Here is a 20,153-nt window from a genome sequence, read left to right as displayed (position 1 = left end):
GGCTGAAAGGGTATGTGGTAGAAATGGTAAAGTCTCTAATGAGCTACCAGGGTTCCCCACCCTGGCTCTACGCGAAAAACACTTGGGGAATAAAAATGAGTCATGACTCAGACCCACCCCTTGCAGGAAGGTTTCCTGAGGGTGGGGCTCAGGCTTCAATAGTTTTAAAGGCTCCCCAGATGATTTTGATGCACAGGGAAAGCTAAGAATGCTCAGAACATAGAAAGCACTATTTTCCTCACAAAGAAGGATGTCAGGATGTATTCTGAGCTCTTGACAATTACCCTCTGAAAGACCTACTATTTTTAGCCCCATTTTACAGATAAGGGCATCTGTACTCAGGGAAATGCAGTAACTTGCCCAAGGTCAACGAACTGAAATCTAACCTGTGACACACATACGTCAAGGCAGCAATGGAAATACTGAGGTATATAAAATACAGACTGACTCTTAGGTTGTTACCTCCATGTAGAGGCACAAATGACTAAATATCTAAAACACAACTGCTAAAGAGGTACGCAGTGTGAAGAGTCATGGGAGAGGGACAATGAAGAAAGGCTATGCGGGTGGGTCTTGGAGAATGAGCCTGGAGTATCCTAGGCAGTGAGAGCCACGGGCTGTGGTTAAAGGCGGAGGTGGAGGTCCCAGGGAGAAAGCACCACATGCAGAAATACAGAACAGAACTTCAAAGAGCACAGTCAATTAAAAGTTAAAATGCTCACAAACATGCACATGCACAGACACACACACACACTTTCAAAGGGAGTTTCCATAAATCATGAAATGTTAAAGAGACTTTGAGGCACTGGGGCATTCCCTGAGGTATCTGAAGCAATTGTGCCCACTGGTGTCACAGTGTACCTGGAGGAGCCATGTCAGCCTGGGTGCCCTTAGGAGATTCTCCAGAGAGCACCAAAGCAGGCCTAGGGGCTTTCAGTGGACCCAAGAAGAAAGCAAGGTGCCCCAACACATTTGAGAAGATATTTTATGTTGAGTGCTGATGTTTGCTCTCACACTGAGCTGCTGTGTGTCCTCCCACAAGGCCTGCCTTTGATCCCAGAGTCTTGTGCACGCTAAGCACAGGACCTGAACTGCATCCCAACTCTGATTTCCCATCTCAATGAAGGAGTTAAGAGATTTGTCCTCCCACCCCATCTGTTCCTTCTCAGATTTGGTCAGAGATGTTGTCTCTTTAATGGAGTATTAATGTTAATGTTAATATTCCTCAAGTACTGCCTTTCTCTTTTCACTTTGAATTGAGTAAAAGCCTCTTTCCCCGCTCCCCAGGTGCGACAGGCTGGCTTGCCTCTCATGGCAAGACTCTTTTTGCAGTGTTTTTCCTCTGTTGGGGGTCACTAGGGCACCTTACCACCTAAGCCCTCCTGTTCTGATTTTAGGCCAGATCTTACAAGGACAAGGTACCATGGTTGTTCATGATTTAGGGTTCATTCTGAATGTTGCAATTGTTAATTTATCCATTTTCTTTCCTGGTCAAGCTAAGTTACAGCAAATTAAATATATTAGTCGCTCGCTAAGTATTTCTTGGTTTGATATGCCTCTATCAGAGCCCTGTAATCACAGAAACACTCAAACATGAGCCACAAAGACCAAATTATGTGTCAACAGCTTTGTTGTAATCTCCTATCATCTACTTCCTGTTTGTTGCTTAAGACTTGATCAACCTGTATCTGCTCCTTCTCAGGGCAATTACAGTCATTTAGATCCTTGCTAGATGACTATTTTGATAATCAGAGGAAAGAGTTGCTCCTCTCAGCCTTTGGGGACAAATTTAGGGCCATTGCTTGCCCAGGTTATATTCTGTTCCAAGGAGCTGGGAAGGAGCTAGAAGGAGGCCAAAGGGAAAGACCCGATAGAGTGTACATGTACACAGAAGGGGTCTCAGTGCTAGAAAGTTGGTAGTGAGGGAAGTGTCACTGAAGATAACGTATCCCTTGAAGTTACCTGAACCTAATATAATGTCCTAAAAGGGGCAGTTTCAGGGTCACTTTGAAGCCCATTGTTGGATCTCTTACTGGAAGCCACGGCTGAATATAGGGAAATAGTCAAGTAGAGGGACTAGAAGCAGGAAGGGAAACATGGGGCTCCAAGGAGAAAGGCTCAGGATGAGGGGAGAAGAGAGGGAGAGAGGGAGAAATAAACTCGAGGTTCACTGCGACTCAGAAGAGAATAGCTCTAAAGGCCACATTAGATGGGCTGAAGTCCCACCATACACCCTTACAAAACTCTCTCACTTCTGCCCAAGAGAGATTTCGGTCCACCAGGGATGGGATCTCTGCATCCCCTGAGGCTTCCAGGTCCTCAGCATTAGGCAAGTTGCAGAGGACCCCCAAGGAGTGGCTTGACTATGAAGAAAGCAATAATGCGACTCCAAGAGGGTCTCTCTCCCAGCTCCGCACCCCTGGGCTCCTGGAGCCTCTTTCCCAAGAGCTGAAAATAATTACAACAAGGGAGGAGGCTGCAGTATTTGTAATCTTACTGCTGATCATTAGCCTTTCTAGCAAGTGACTTCAGTATTCTCTAACTAATAATGAAAATTATGAATGGCTATTTCTTTCCAGAAATAAACGTAATTTCACAAGCAGTATGTCCAGTGACATTTTGTTTGTGGGTTCCATGACTTTTCTAAAAGAGTCAGTCAAGTGCACCACACTGGGGGAGCCATTTAAAGCAGATCCTGTTGAACATTCCCCATGAAAAGGGACCGAGAGTTCCACTGCACAAAGATTTGTCTTGAGAAGCTACGCCTTCACTGATGCTTGTCTGAATGACTCACTATTCTCTCCATGTGAATGAGATTTCTTGTTGTCATGGTTACAGTTAACAGTAATTCAATTCAACATAATGACATCTATATACATCAATGGTGACATCAGATGTGACCCCTTTGTGTCTGCAAGGAAGCTCTGATGCATGTCTTTGGGAGTTCTACTAGGACACTGTGAAGCCCTGAGCAGCTCTGAAACCCCCATGTTCATTTTCTTCATAGTTACTGAAATCCACTATGTGGCTGGTACTATACTGAACCCAGAGATGTAGCAATAAATAACTCAGTGTCTGCTTTTAGGAGCTCAGAATCAGAATTAGGAAACTAAGACGAACTCATCTACCACCACCGAGTAATGGCATCACGAACAGAAAGACACTGCCAAGGCCAGCTCCAAAAGGATACACTGTTCAAACAAGCAAGCCTGGCTTGTCGCAGTTACAGAAAATGGAATGCATTCCTCTCCTATTGGCATCATAATAAATTACTACATTAGTGACTTTACATAAATTTATGCATTATAGTTCTGCCACAGGTCTCCATGGGCTAACATCAAGGTGTTGGCAGGCCTGCGATCTTTTTTGGAAGCTCTAAGGAAATGTCCATTTCCTTGCGCTTCCCGGGTTCTAGCGGTTCATTGGCTTATTGTGCCCTCCTCCACCTTCACACTCGGCGACACTCAGTCTCTCTGACCCATTCTTCCATTGTCACATTGTGCACAGACCATAGCTGCTAAAGATTCTTTCTTTTAAGAGCCCGTATGATCAGACTGATCCCATCCAGATAAGCCAGGCTAATCTTATGGACCCAAGGCCCTGAGTTTAATTACATCTTTAGGGTAATGTATTCATAGGCTCTAGGAGTTAATATAGACATCGCTGAGTCACTATTCTTACCACACTAAGGAAAGACTTGTCACCGTAAATACCCTGTGTGTCTTTTTTTCCATTGTTTTTGCATGTTGCCTTTTTGTTTTTGTTTTTCGATGTATTGTCTTGGAGATATCAAAGATATATTTATTGTCTGCTTGATATCACAAGAAACCTATTTTTATACAGTGGTGGGGATTCCTCAGCAAAGTTGATATGGGCAGAGAATATATTCTCCCGGTGGAATGTGGAGTGTGGGAGCGCCAACTCAGTTTTGCATTTGTACTTCAGAGAAATAATAAATATCGATTGCAAACGCAAAGCTCAGTCAGACATTTTTGGCACGACTGATTGGTCCTGTGTCACCTACGCTGTGAGCAGGGCCAGTGTAGCGGGAAGATTAAGGGAGGCCATTTCTCTGGGAGGTTTATTAGACTTTTTCAAAGGCAGATTGTTCAATAAATGTTTGCAGAAGGAATCAAATAAAGTGAATGACTGCTGTCCATATGACTCCTGCTCAGCTACCTGCCATGGCTCCCTATTATCCACTGGATAAAATGCTGCTGTCCTAAATATAGTCCTCATTTTTTTTTTTATCAGTCCATATCCTCTGTCTCCAAGTTCTCTCTTTTTCAAAGCTAGACTCGTCTGCTAGGACTGCTCTCACAAAGGAGCACCGACCACATAGAGAAACAACTGAAATTTATTTTCTGAAGACTCAGAGCTGGAAATCAAGGTTCTGGCAGGGCTGTTTCCTGTGATTTTTTTCCCCCGAGGCCCTTCCCATGGTTTATAGGTGGCTGTCTACTCTATATCTTCACACAGGCATCACTCCGTTTGTCTATGTCCAGATTGCCTCCTCCCAGGAGGATCCTGCTCACACTGGATTAGGGCCTACTGGCTTGATCTTATTTTCACTTTAAGGCTCTAAGTACAGCCATACTTCAGGGTGTGGGGGGGGTAGTATTTCAACTTATGAACTTAAGGGGAACCAAATTTAGCCCAAAACAAATGCTTGTTTCTCTTCTTTCTTTAGAAAATTTTCTCTAATTCTACCTTCTTTCCTTACGACCTTTTTGTTATTTTTCTTTCTTGTTCTTTTTCTCTTTCTCTTTGTCTCTCTTTCACACACACCCAGACACACAGACACACACACACACACGTGCATGTGCACATACACATACCCTAAAAGTTATTTCTCTCCTCTGAAGAGTTATAGCTCTATTTGTATTTCTCTTGTGGTACTTATCACTTTTTATCTTGCAGTATATATGTGGAACATCCCTAATTCAAAATATTCAGCCAGTAAATTTTATGCAAATATTAAAAAATCAGAAAAACTCTAAAATGTGAAACACTTCTGCTTCCAAGAAGGTGGGATAAAGAATTCTCAACCTTATATCATCTTGTATTAATTTTTTTTTTTTTTGTGGGACCGGGGATTGAACTCAGGCCCTTGTGCTTGCCAGGGAAGCACTTATTCCACTGAGCCATCTCCCCGGCCCCTCATCTTGTATTAATTTAACCTTGTTTTATATGATCTTGTCTTGTATTATTATAGGTATTGTATGTGTTATTTCCTCAAGTAAAACGGGAGCTCCTCTGGGGATATTACTAATCTCTGTCATTTTCATTCTGTCTCTCACACACGCACCCAGAGACTGATACAGTGCCTTTAGCATAGTATACTAAGTAAATGCCCAATGTGTGAATGAATGAAAATGAGTGAATGAAGATGAAACAGATAACTATGAAATGGTCACTAGAGTACTATCTGGAGTCAGTTTGCCTGGGTTTTACTTTGACTGTATGACCTTGAAAAGCTTATATAACCTTCCTGTACCACAGTTTCCTCATCTATTAATAGAGTATAATAATGCATATACTTCATAGGCCTTTGTGTGACTTAAAATAAATAGTTCCAAGCACATAGTAAGCACACAGTGAATGCTGGCTATTATTAACACCAATGGTTTCAGATGTTTTAAAAGTGTCACCCCTTCTGCCACTCACTTCTATCCCTTAATGGGATCATTATATATTCACTGCAAACATGAAAAGTTCTTCAAGAACGTGACACTTCCACCCAAGGTTCTGTAATTAGTGCTGCGTACAATTCTCCTTTATGTGCTTCTGGACATTGTGCAGTGGGGTGGGGGAAGCAAGGAAAACTTGTTCGCATGGTGGTTGAGCCTGTGTGAAATGTGACAGCCAGGTCCCTAATTATTCTTAGAAATGTCAGAACTCACTGGACACAATTAGGCTTGACAGTTCAAGGGCTAATTAACTCCAAACCCTGATTCTTGGGTTACCTCATTTGCAATTCATGGTCATTTATTTTAAGTCTTTTTTAAAATTCTTTTTCTAATTTGATAGCAGGTGAGAAGGCTGTGAAGCAGATCTGGGCAGAGAAGAGGGCCCCATGGGGCTGCAGTTGGGGAGCAGGTGGCCAGGGCTGTCCCCATCATCCCACCCAGGGCCTGGTGGGACAGTAGGTGGGGCAGTCACAGTATGTGTGAGACACACCTGAAGAAAGTGGCCCTAACCCATAAAGGGTCTGACGCTTCCTCTTCAGAGAAGGCCACCTCCCCCATTTCCTTGACTGTTTCCAAAAAGAGACTTTTCTCTGAGCTCCCTAACCTCGTGAAGTGCAAAACAAAAACATTCTAAGCAAAAGGAACCAGATGCAAAAGGACATATATTGTGGAATTCCACTTCTGTGAAAGCTCAAGATAGGAGTTTAGCAGTTGGTTACCAGGGGCCGAGGGCAGGGAGTAGAAAGTCACTGTCCGAGTGAAGTGATGAAAGGGTTTTAGAGATAGTGGTGATGGAACCACAATGCCCAAGTGCCACTAGTACCTCTAGTTGTGTACTTAAAGGGGTCAGTGACACTTTTTATGCTGCATAGATTTTAGCATGGGTTTTTTAAGTGCTGAAGGGTACTATGACTTTAGTGGGTCCCTCCAAAATTCAGATGCTGCCATAGGATAGAAGGAAGAGATGGGTCTTTAAGAGATGATAAGGGTTTGAGAGCTCTTCTTTCCTTTGTGGGTGGGATGAAAACTCTGGTGAGGAGGCATCATGGAGCGTTCTGCTTGCTTGCACACTGCCTTCAGGGTGGGAAGACTCGTGGGAGGCAGCACTCCAGACTGGAGGTGGACAGCAGCCCTCGTTAGACCCACTGGCACCTTAGTCTTGATCCTCCCACCCTCCACAAGTGGAAGAAATAAATTTCTATTCTTCATAAATTACTCAGTTTCAGGCATTCTGTTTTAGCAACACAAATAGGCAAAAGAAAATATTGCTGTCCTCACTCCTTAGCATCACACGTAGGACAGTCTGGGCTGAGCCCTGGGACTGCAGCAGTTGCAGCACTTGAAGGGCAGCAGATAGAATACCGTGTTGGCCACCATAGCTTTCCATGTGCTGGCCCCTCCGCTTGGAACGTTCTCTCCCCCCCATTACCTGCTGAACCCCAACGCCAGTGTTCCCTTCTCTGATCCCCTTCTTCTCTCACAGAAAAGCCTGCTGCTTCTTTTGTCTTTTTGTCCTTCACACCCATACCGCATCTACCGTATTCTATGTGATTTACTTTGCTGTTATAAATACTAAGGTGTAATACACTTGGGAAAGTTCACTTTTTAGTGTGCATTTCTGCAAGTGGTGACAAATATAGCCAGCACAGAGGACACTGGCAGTGGTTTCCTTATTTCCCAAAGCCTCCATACATCTCTACTGTCAATCCCTGTCCCCTCCTCGTCAGTCATTGTTCTTTTTTCATCTCTAGTTTGTCTTTCACCAAAGTGGCATATAAATGAAATTATGAAGAATGTATCCTAGTCCATGGCAATTAATTTTTCCTTATATATCTGCCTCTTTTCCTATACTTGAGCTTCTTATATCAGAGATTTGTCTGACTCCTCGTCTTTCCCAGCACAGCATAATACGTGGTCCATGGTGGTTCCCTGCAGCTGTTTGCACAATGAAAGAACAAAGCACAGTATTAGAACATGTTTCTAACTGAAACAACCCCGCCAAGTTTCCCTGAGCTTACAGTGAAGTGGAAGGTTCACAGAAAAAGCAAGATGAGGAGCAAGACAGTCCTGACCAGACAAGGCAGAGAGGTGACATTTCCCTAACCTCTCCTTCCAGGTGACTGACAGGAAGCTGAATGTAGTGAGCCATGCGGCACGTGGCTCCTGCTTCTTCTTGCATCAATAGTCACCTCTGGGGCAGCTCCAGGAGGTTACATCCATGGGCAGTGCCCCAGCACACTTCCTGTTGCTGAGCACCTGTGAGACTCAGAATGAGCCATGTGGAGCAGCCCAGCACCCCTCACTGTTTTCACCATGGACACATGCCTGGGAGGGAGTGGAGGAGCAGAGAGATGGGGTGCTGTGAGGAGGAGCTCCCCAGAACCACCTTCACCTACGATCCTCCTGCAACTTCTCCCATCTGCACCTCCCCCCACACACCACACACTCAGTCACACAGAGGATCCTTCACTTGCTCTAATACCAACCTGAATTCAAGAAAACATGCTTTGCCACAAGGCCGGTCATGTTACTATTTTGTGCTATGAGTTTCTGTTTTAGTCCTCCTGGAGGACCCCAGGGAAGTCCTCACGCCCACAGTGCAGTCCTCTAGTTATGGTCTCAGTAGGAGCAAAACTCCCACATGCTTGTTACTGCTTTTTTCTTCCATGCTTTATTAAAACTTTAATTAGTCCCACAATGGGAGCTCCTTGAAGGCCAGGGGCATCACCAGGCCCTCAAACTGTGTGTGAGCACTATCTATTATTAAAGAAAAATCATAACAGAGTAAGGGCCATGCAGTAAACACTACATAAATATCTCTTAAATAAACACATTCAATAATTCATGATCAGCAAGTACAAACTATCTCTCTCAGCCTTTGTGATCACTGCCTCTCTGTCATACCCTCTGACAGAGCCAAGAAGAAACCACCACTCTTAAAGATACTAGTAGCTCTTTCAACCAAAGAGGGCTGAAGCCTGCACTTAGACATTTGGAGAATATGGCAGGGATGCCGACTATTTCTTATTACTGAAAAATTCAGAATTAGCTTTAAAATTTCTTTGTTAATTTGGTTTTCACAGAGGTGAAAATTAAAATAACAATCACTATAGCAGCAACAATTTCTATCACGGGTCAAAACACCAAGAATGTATTTCAAGCTCTCCATGTTGAAAGTGACATTTCTTTTAAATTTTATTCTTTGTGTCTTTAACCCAGCAGGTGTATTTATTTTCTCTTAACTCTCAGCCCTGTTTAGCTTACAGAAATAAACTAGATGGATAGCTCTAGAATCTTGAGGGTGTTCTAGCCCTGCTGTTCAGAGGGGACGTGTTCATATACAGCTAGTGGAATGGAGTCTTTTTCTCCTGTCCTTGTCCCTGAATCACAGCATTTATAGATGCAGTCCACATGATGTACTGTACACACTAGATTTAGTGTATTTATTCCCACAAGCTTCTGTTAGGCCCAAGAAACACAGTGCCGTAGGTGGTAGACAGAGACAAGAAAGAAATAGGTGACAGGTGCCACCTGAGACCCACACCCAGAGCCTCTCCAGAGGTAGCACACAATAAGACACAGTCTGCCACAAAGGACCCTCCAGACCAAACACCACTCACTGACCTGAGATTGCTACCAACAGTACCACAAGGATAAGAAAAGCACCCAGGCTTCAGAGCTGGAATATTAAGCCCACCCTAGGTGGTGGGCTGTGAGATATTTAACAAGTGCCTTGACTTCTCTGAGCATTTGGTGGGCGGAGGAAGGGTTCTGGGATAGGCAGCTAACAGTGAAAGCATTCAGTGAGATAGCGTATTTAAGCTCTCACAGAGCACGTAGAAGGTATGATTCCTTTCCCTCCCCTCTCCACCTCCAAGAATGCCAAAGCACATTGTTATTGGGGTGGCACCATTGGTAGACAACAGAGCAAGCATCTTTACTCAAGACAGGAAGCAGGAGAGTCTGGCATGTGGAATGCTGCAGGCCTCTATGCTGAACTTTGGAGATGACCTAGGGCAATGGATGTACTGACAGAGTTCACTAAGGCAGAAAGGAGAGGAGGCATTCAGTGTAAACCTAGTGTCCCACATATAGCTAGCCCCAGACCTATGTTCTAATGCAGGTCCCCAAAGCCAGGACCCATACCATGCCCTCATTTAGGCCAAAGTTCCAGTCTCTTCCTCATTAGTTCTGTACCAGCCAGACATGGGCTATGATCTCTCTCCTTGCTCTTTTCTGAGAACTTAGTCCTCATATTCTCCCAGCCAGACACCCCAGGGCTCACTGAGAGTACTCTCTCGGTGGACAGAAAAAAAGGGGCTAATAGGACACATGAGTGGAAATCTGTGGCTGTGGTCACTCGCCAGGCCTTGAGACTGAACTTGAAAAGCCATCTGTGCCCATCTCCATCAGGCTGTGTTGCACACAGGGACTGGCCTTCGCAGGCACCTCCTTCACGCTGCAGGAGAGAAGCAGCCATCTGATGACAGGGCAGCCTGTTGGAAGGTGAGGCTCCGAGGAGGGACACCGTGGGGATGAGGGTGACTGCGAGTTCAGGATCACAGCGGCTCCCGCTCTGCGCAGGGACCTTTCCTAATGCTGGGCCACGTGAACATTTGTGCTCTGCTCCCGCTCTGTCTTTGCTTTGTGCTTTTGGTAGCCTAACTTTTGAATGCTGGGCCAACTGTTTAAATGTATTTAAATGTACATTTCCGGCAAGACTCCATGGGGGTATTTATGCATTGAACATAAAATAGGAACCACATGATGGGGCTCAGAAAACCCCCCGAGGACCAGGGTGTCTCTGGCATCTCAACTGTAGACCCCTAAAGAGTGTGCTGTTATGATGTCACTTTGATTAACCCAAATGCTAGACTTCACCAGAAAATATAGTGTATTTCTGCATGAAAAATATACATAAATAAAGCACTGTAAGCCTAAAAAAGAAATTTGATCATGATAAACCAAATAAATACATGATTGATTATTCCTCTACATAATTCAATCATGCATATCCTGTGGTAGGGAAGCATTTGGACCAGGTTGCAAATATTTTTCCTCATTTAACAATTCTGATAGACTCAGAGGTAGTGCCAATAAGATATTAATTTCCCCTAGGAAATTTTCTTCTCGTTGTGCATATCGAGCTTGAAGCCTTTCAAAATATGCAGATTCTCAGAATTTATGGTTTTCACCTGAAGCCATTGTTTTTTTGCTTTACGCTAACAGTTCACAGTGTTTATCACAGTAGCTTGAGCAAATTGCCCTCTGCTATCCACACACTGTGTCCTCAGTCATTTGGCATAAGATAGGTTGTGACAGCCCAGCTGCCTGCTACCACACCTCTGGAAGGGAGAAATGGCAGCTCCCAGGGCCCTTGCTGTCCACAGCCCAGATGTGTGGATGTGAGAGGCCAACTTTATGAGTGAGTAGGAAACCTGGACTATTCAGTCTCATCCAGTACTGCCCAAAAGAAGACTTTCCCTTTTAGGGTTAAGTTGAAAGGATAACTGTTATTCTCAAGATAAATAGGGAAGCTAACTACTCAGTATCCTCCATCACCTCCTGGGCACACTTATGTCAGAAAGATAACGTGAGCTAGTTAATGAGGAGTCAGAGATTTTGTCTCCCTTCTGCACATCAATTAGAAATCAGTGAAGCATATTTAAATATTCCAGAAATGGAGAACTCCTGATATAAAAGTAGACTAGGTCAATGTAAGCCTCTAGAGTCCTGTAGCTATCCATCTAGTACAAGGTCAGACTGTAGGATTGATGTAAATCTATTTCACTTGGACTGCCTTGGGAATTCACCTCCTATTTCTCATACAATCTGATTTGGGTTGTGCCACTGCCCAGGAAAGCTGGTGTGTGTGTGTGTGTGTGTGTGTGTGTGTGTGTGTGTGTAGCTTGTTGGGAGCGGCGGTCAATTTCAAGGGGAGACTAAGGCTTAGGTTTCAATATGCATTGAAGATAGAGCCATAGCTCTTCAAAATGAGGGCAGATAAGGGAATTAGCTAATATGCAATTTGCTTGGATTCCATAATTGATACCTTTAAACATTTATTTATTTAGTTAGTTAGTTGTTTGGTACACAGCTCAGACTCACAGTTATCCTCCTGTCTCAGCCTCCCCAGCACTGGGATTACAGGTGTGCGCCACCACACCAGTTTTGGTGGCTGGTGCCACATGCCTGTGGCTCTGGAGCCAGCACAGCATGTGGTACTGGTGGTCAAACCCCAGGTCTTTGCCAGGCAGGCACTTAGACCACTGAGCTATCTCCCCAGCCCACTTTGCTTTGTTTTCCATAGGGATTTTTTTTCACAGTGCTGACATCCTCACTGCAGGGTCAGCTTAAAGACATGGAGAGACACCAAGGGGCAATGGGAAACACTGGCTAGGTTGCAGGGCTCGACCCAGCCCTCTGACCCATGCTGGGTGGCTTAGGGGAAATTCATCAATGATTTGGCCTCTTCACAGAGGCCTGATGCTTTATGCTTCTAGGTGATTGTTATACCTTATATCCAGATGTCACCCCAAAGCCTTATCCACCCATAGGTGGGGCTTTTGGTAGGTCACCGGATCATGGGTATGTGATACTGGATTAGTCCACACCTGGGTATGATGCTAGGAGGTGAGCCTGGAGGGAAGTGGTGACTCTCTGTGGGCATGATCTGGAAGGGTGTGCATAAATCCCTCCTGCCGCGGTTACCTGGTGCTTCTTACCCAACTTTTACAGACTATAGACTAAAACCTCTATCAACTGCGAACAAAAATCTACCGTTACTCCCTTAAGTTTTCGACATGGAATAACGCATCTCAGGCATGAGGAAGTGGTGAAACAGTGATCATCATATGTTTAAGCATCAGCTTGGCAGATAAACTTTGTCTAAGTGTTCACTGGCAAATTTTAGAAACTAATTATTGAATTGTTTCTGTGCTAGAAAGATATGCTCAAGTTTTAATCTCACGTGCCTCTAAATGCAACCTTATATGGAAATAGCATCCTTTCAGAAGTCGAGTTAAAACGAGGTATGCTTGATTAGAGTGGACGGTAATTCAATGGCTGAGGCCTTCATAAGAAGAGAGAAGTTTAGACACAATGTGTTAGATTTCTGTTGCTATGACAAAATACTTAAAGAAACCAACTTAGAAGATGAAAGATGTATTTTGACTCACAGTTTTGGATCATGGTTAGCTGGCTCCGATTCAGGAACATCATGGCAAAAGAGTGTAGGAGAGGAAAGCAGCCAGCTGACAGTGGCTGGAAGCAGAGATAGAGTGGAAGAGCCACAGGGAAAGGAGCAGGGGCTGGGCCCTGGGCTGGGAAGGTGAGCGCCCCGTGATCCACTCCCTTTAGGTATGCTGCTCACCTCCTATTTCTATCACTTGCCAATAATGCTATCAAATTATGATTGAATCAATGGATTAAACTGTTGAAGTTAGAACCCTCATAATCTAATCATTTCCCCCAAATCTGCCATCTGGCAATTAAACCATGAGTTCTGAGGGAACAATTCAAACCCAACCCAAAAAGATACAGGCAGAGAGCCACAAGACAAAAGAGGCCTAGGAAGTAGAGATTCAAATGATACGTCCACAAGCCAAAGAGCACTAGGGATTGGTAAGCAACTGTCAGAAGCTAAGAGAGACGCATGGGGTAACTTTTCCCTCAGAGGCTTAAAAAATGTCCAAATTTGCCACCCTCATCAGTGGGAAACCTTGTTTCAGAAAGAATTACATTTACATCCTAGGCATCTAGCATCCATACCTATGAGATAATACATTTCTGAGGTGAAAAATCATCCTGTCTGTAATACTTTGTTATGGAAGCCCCAGAAAAACTAATATAAGAACTATCTCTCACACAGGGCAATGTCATTGGAAGAAGATTCATTAGATCCTTTACATGACAGGGGAACATTTTTTGGTCTCAATGGCAACTCTACTTTGATGAGACTATTGGTTTTTTGTTTGTTTGTTTTGTTTCTTTTCTTTTTCGTATGTATTTGGTACAGGGTCTCACTACACAGCTCACACTCAGTGATCCTCCTGTTTTCAGTCTCCCCAGCACTGGGATTGAAGGTGTGCATCACCACTCCCAGTCCTGGTGGCTGGCTAAGCTCACCCGGGGATAGGACTAGTGCAGCACATGGTGCCGGGGATCAAACCCCAGTCACTGCGCTTGCCTAAGCAGGCACTTAGTCTGCTGGTCTATCTTGCCGGCCCTGTTTTGTTTTGTTTTGTTTTGTGAGACAGGGTCTCACTACGCAGTTCAGGCTGGCCTTGAGTTCACTTTGTCACTCAGTGCCCAGACTGGTCTTGAACTCACAACAATCTTCCTGCCTCAGCATCACTTCCTGCTGGGATCACAGGTGTATGCTACCACATCTAGCTGAGACAATTACTCTTATGGTTCTTTACTGTGAATTATTGGAATGTGTATTCATTTTATGTTCTGAAAAGGATATAGATATAGATATAGATATGTTTTTATCCACTAAGCTATATTTCATTTTTCAAAAGATATGTTTTAGTATTAGGAAATACTTTGCTCATCACAAAAAGGTGACCATGTTTGCATTTTTAATAGTGTACTTAGCAGTGATGATACAATGCTATCATCTGCTGTAAAGGTGCTCACCACTCCCAGCTCATGCTTGTGCCATCAGTACTGCCTGCTTGCTGGTAATTCATGGAAGAATCAACTGCCCGCTGACAGTGCTGAGAGGCACCAGTATATTTACAGGCCGTTTGAGGAGTTGTGACCATCTACATGGAGAAGGCCACATTAAGACACACTCAGCACCCATGGAAAGTACACAGCTGTTGATGAGCTAGAGGACACCCTGCCTTGGAGCATGATGCCCCAAAGAAGTAGATACCTAATGAGGATTTGGTGATAGCAGAAGTGAAGACTCATCACACTTGTCAACCAATTTGTTATGAAGTTATTTGGGCCTCAGAATTGATTATTGTTTTGGACTAAATTTTCTGACTTTGGAATTTTTTCAACTGATTGGTCTAATTTTCAGTTCTGTTGCCATGAGCTCATTGGGACTTCCTTGGAGCTATGCATAATTCTGTGTGGCCCCCCAAAATTTTCTACCCTGCCATCATTTGTTTTTGCTTGTGTATTCCAGGCTGCTGTTGATCTAAATAAGAAGACCAAAAAGGAGCTTTAAAAAGTGATACTAAAAGAGTTTGTCTTCTTACTGTGAATGTATATAATATTCCTTTAAATGGAAAGGATATAAAATCTGCTTACACTTTCTTAAATCCACTTTTTAAAATGAGAAAATTGAGATCTCTTCCTAAAATCATCTTTTGAACTAGGAAGAAAGAATGTCTGGCACTTTCACAGCTGTGAATTTTCTGTGCCCCCAAATTAACAAAAGGGTAAATTGCTCATTGGGGGTCAGTTGGCCAGGCAGAATGAAACAAATAGCTTCTAAAGTGAAAAACAACCATCCTTGTCTATAGAGGTGTTTTGCTGAAGAAATAAATATGTATATACTATACACATAATATATATATATATATATATATATATATATAGAGAGAGAGAGAGAGAGAGAGAGAGAGAGAATATAGAATCTGAATGGAAACACAAATTGACCAGACGTCAGTGTCAACAAGGTTATTATCGCTAGCAGCAAATACCCAGTAGTAATATTTACCATACTAGGGATGGAACTCAGGGCCTTATGCTTGCTAGGCAAATACTCTTAACAATTATACCTCCAACCTTATAAGCATTGTTATTAGGGTGACAAAGAATATAAATAACTTCTCTCTTCTTTCTACTCTTCTGTACTATCCAGAGCAATATGTAGTTCTATGATAATGGCAAATCATAATTAATTGTTAAAATGATCCCAAGAGCAAATCTGATGCTATGAAACATGTCCACAGACATTTGGGGAACAAACATGCCAACAGAACCTGCTGTTACTCTGTTACCAAGGATGAGGAGTGGCCCAATTTGGATGAAATATGCTCACACCAACGCCAAAAGACAAGCTACCAGCAGCAGGATTTCCAGGTGAAGTCCCAAAAGGCTGGTGGCCCAAGACCAGCCTTCTCAAGCCTGAACTATCATGATGTCCAAGCTGGCACCATTTTTGTGCATCAAGCTCATTTTGTCTTTAATCCCAGCTTGCTTTGATGTGTTCAGATGAAACGCTGAAAGTTTTTAGAGCAGAGAGAGCAATGAAGAGTCTGGCTCTTCAATCTGTCCATCTGGAGAGACACACTTTGAATCCAGAGAACTTCTGGCATTGTCACAGTTGAGAACTTCATGTGCCCTGGAATCAACAAGAGAGAGTAAAATATTTGGTCTGGCAGAATGAAAAAGATTGACTTCAAATGGAAAAAGAAATAGACTTTCTTTGCTGTAAGAACTGTGAACTGCAATGGATAAACTTATAAAGCAAAGACATTAACTCTGAGAATAATAAACCTAGTGCTAAGGGGGATTGGCATCCATCTGTTCATTCATGTATTTGCCACTCACTCACTCATGCAACCACTCAATAACTCCAGTTGAGGGCCTGTACAAGCACAAGTCCTCACAAAGGCAGTGATTCTCGAAGTTTGGATCCAAGATAACAATGAAGTCACCTTCAAAGAATTTGCTGGAAATTCAGATTCTCAGGCACAACCCCAGAACTCCTGAACCGACCTCTCCCAATATGTGTTTCAACAAGCTCTCTAGGTGACTTCCATAGATGCTCAAGTTTAAGAACCATTTCTCTGATGCATGGGTGTGTTATGTGAAGTGGGGTGGGAATATTGGCAAGTACTTCAACTAACAAGGACCATGATATGTGGAAGGAGCCCATTGCTCTAAGGCAGCAGAGTTCAAAGCAACCTTTGATCCCTAGATGGGCTTTCCCAGAGGCTGTTTCTTCTCACTGACTGCCTGATTTTGTGGCAGCTGCCCAGTCTACTCTTGTGAGCTCCAGTAATATTACTCGCTTAGGATGCCAGACAATATGCTGTTGTCACCATCAAGCACGGTACTGATTTGAAGTAATTTTTTGCGATTGGTTTCTAGAATGAAGCATAAAATGACGCAAGTGAAACAAGACCTCTCCTTTTCTTGCTGCTGCTCTCCAATCAGGACATCTCCATTTGTGCTCTTATGGTGTGCTAGAGTCCAGTCCTCATGGCACAATCAGTGCAAGTTGGCCAACTTCTGGGAGCCCTTAATGGTTATAAAAGAAGTTATCAGATAACTAAACCCACACGATGTGCTTAGAACACTTCCTACTCACAGTGACATCGTCTTATTTTCACTGTCCTCTTTCATTTTTTTTCCTCACTGAACCAACCTTACCAAAGAAAACATAATTCTGGAAACCAATGCTCCTATCACATTGGATAGACCTGGACACAGCTATGTGGGAAACCAAGCTGCCTGTGACGTGAGCTGCCTCTAGGAACTGAAGAGTGAAAAGAACTTGCTCTGCTGCTGAATATGTCGTGTCTCCTATGCTCTTCTGCTTCCTTAGAAAGGAATGTCCAGAGGGGAGTGGCCGAGAGGTTAGCCACAGCTATGCAGGCAACAGCTGGTTGCTTCCATCATTGCCTCCAAAAGACCTAATTTTGGATCCTGTCTGGAGAGCTGTTTTCTGGATAGAAGACATGAAAACAGTCTAAACGAGTTTGTTTTCTGTTGCCCATGTAGTAAATAGCCTCAGAGGTTTTACCTGAGGGTATTTATGTTTCTAATTACTGGTGCATATCTTTATTTAAATTCTACCTCTGGAGGATTTAATACTGACACACAGTACAAGTGGGATGGAGGAAAGGAGAAAAAATGAAGTTAAAAAAATACACACACACACACACACACACACACACACACATGCACATGCACAAGATAGCTAAGATAATAATACTACTAAGTTATATTAATTCATTGAAAGGAACACTGCTTATATGGTAAGTACTATGTTATAGGGCTTCTAATGTCTCATTTCACAGCTGTGGAAACTGAAGCTAAGAGAGGTTAAGTAGTTTGTTCAGGGTTCTGGAGTGAGTGACTCAAAAGATTGGGATTTGAATTCAGGTCAGTGTACTGTCACCATGTTGTGGTATCTCTGATATACCTAGGAAGAAGGGACACAACCGTGGTGATCCAAGTAGCTACAGAGCCAGGGATTCTGTCCTTTATAAATGTACTTGGACAAGGGCTCACATAAAGCATGTAGAACAAGAACTGCATCACAGATTGCTTATCAGCCAAAAGCTGGCAAAACTGACGGATGGAAAATTTACCACCAAACAATAGATTCCAGAGCAGCAAGTCAATTTTATCTCACTGACTCAAATGGTGCCTGGCACTCTGTGTTGAGGAACAGTCTGAGGCCATGAGCTTTGGTCAGACTTCCATATCCACAAGCTCTACATCTGCAGATTCATCAAACTATAGATCCCAAGTGCTCAGGGAAAAAATTGATCTGCATTAAACACATACAGATCACTTTTACTGTTGTACTGTAACAATCCTGTATAATAGCAAGTATTTGCGGGCCGGCCAAATAGCTCAGCGGATTAAAGCACCTTCAAGCAGGCGCAGGGGCCAGAGGTTTGATCCCTGGGCCTGCTGTTCCAGCCCTGCTCCAGGGGCACACTGAGACAGTGATTGAGACTGGGTGTGGTGGCATGTGCCTGTAATCCCAGCTCTTGGGAAGCTGTAAGAAGGCGGATCATTACGAGTCTGATCTAGTAGTGAGACACTGAACATCCTCTAGACCCTTCCCCCCCCCACAAAAAATATATATATATGAATACAGACACAGACATTCAAATCATCAGATTAAAAACTAGATAAAGTGCTTAAGGACTTTAGGGGTCAGGGAGATGGCTCAGTGGAATAAGTGCTTCCCTGGCAAGCACAAGGGCCTGAGTTCAATCCCTGGTTCCACCAATAAATAAATAAATAAATAAATATTTAAAAATAAACAAGTATTTGTATAGCATTTATGTTTCATTAATTAGTAGTAGTAATCTAAAGATGATTTGAAGTGCATGGGAAGCTATATGCTGGTTACATGCAAAAGATTATCATTTTTTATGAGGGATTTGAACACATTGATCTTGCTATCAGGGTGAGGCTCAATACCAAAAGATGACTGTACCCTGATGAGTGAGGAGCATTTGGCCCGAAAGCAACTATAACAACCATCCTAGATGCTTCCTATTTTTGATGACCTTGTTGGGTACCAGGAGTATTAAAATTTAGGCTCAGCCCTTGAATTTAGATCATATCATAATGACTACAAGAAATTAAGCGCATGAATATGGGCTCAGTAAAATGCGGTGCTGCCTCATCAGTTGTGGTAAATGGGAGACTGATGCAACAGCACAGCAGATCCAGCTAGAATGGGTCACAGGCATGCCTCATTTCTAGGAAACCTACTCCTGGCAAACCTGCATTCATAGAACCATACTCTATAATATTCTCAACCTTACAGAAGGATTTTTGGGGGGCTTTTAAGTAGGAATATCACTTTGCACCCCTGCATTCATATCCATTGCATGCAAAGGATTGTTCACTATTCCCTCCATGATGGGACATAAGGCAGATAAAATATTGGTGAAGTAGTATGTGAATATTAACATTAAAATTTTCTTACTATAAAGGACACATTTCACAAGCCCTCTTGGAATATTCCCTCTCACTTTAAGCATATTTATTCCATTGCTCTTATCACTTTCTAAAGCAGTTCTGGAAGTTCTCTTTCATAAGTATTTTTTTGTGGCTGCCTCAATGTCTCAAAGTAACTCCATGTGTTTACATCAATTTCCATCAAATAAAAACATTGCTTGTGTCTTCACTCACCTTATTCACTGGATCTGGCACCATGAGACGGTGGCTTTGCCTCCAAATCAAAGTGACTATGAAAGGTAAACATCCTTCATCAGTTCAAGACATCAAGGCAGCCATAACAATACAACTAAAGGGGCTGGGGAGATGGCTCAGTAGAATAAGCACTTGCCTGGCAAGTGCAAGGGCCTGAGTTCAATCCCTGGTTCTGCCAAAAAAAAAAAAAAATACAGCTAAAGACACTCACGAAGGAGGACTTCCAGAAGGCTTCAGAAAGCAGCAAACATGCTAGGATAAGTGTGTTTGAAGTGAGCAAGAACATTTTAAGAAGCATTGATGGCAATGTATCTTTTTTAATTTACTTTTTTATTAATGGGTGTTTTCTATACATAATGATCATATTCATCAGAGGGAATTTGTACCTGTACAGAATATTTCTTAATTCTTTTTTCTCACTCCTTCCCCATTTACAAAAGTTTTGTTTCTGTCTTTTTCACTCCATTCTCCTTCTTTATGTGTCCTTTACTGCAAAACATTGAAATCATCACCATATCTTGTGATCATATCTTATGTTGTTAAAATGTGCATATTATCCAAAGCAATTTACAGGCTCAGTAAAATCTTCAT

This window comes from Octodon degus, unplaced genomic scaffold (assembly GCF_000260255.1).
Source record: "Octodon degus isolate 3935 unplaced genomic scaffold, OctDeg1.0 scaffold00038, whole genome shotgun sequence".
Classification (NCBI taxonomy): domain Eukaryota; kingdom Metazoa; phylum Chordata; class Mammalia; order Rodentia; family Octodontidae; genus Octodon; species Octodon degus.
Note: the sequence above shows the minus strand (reverse complement) of the source record.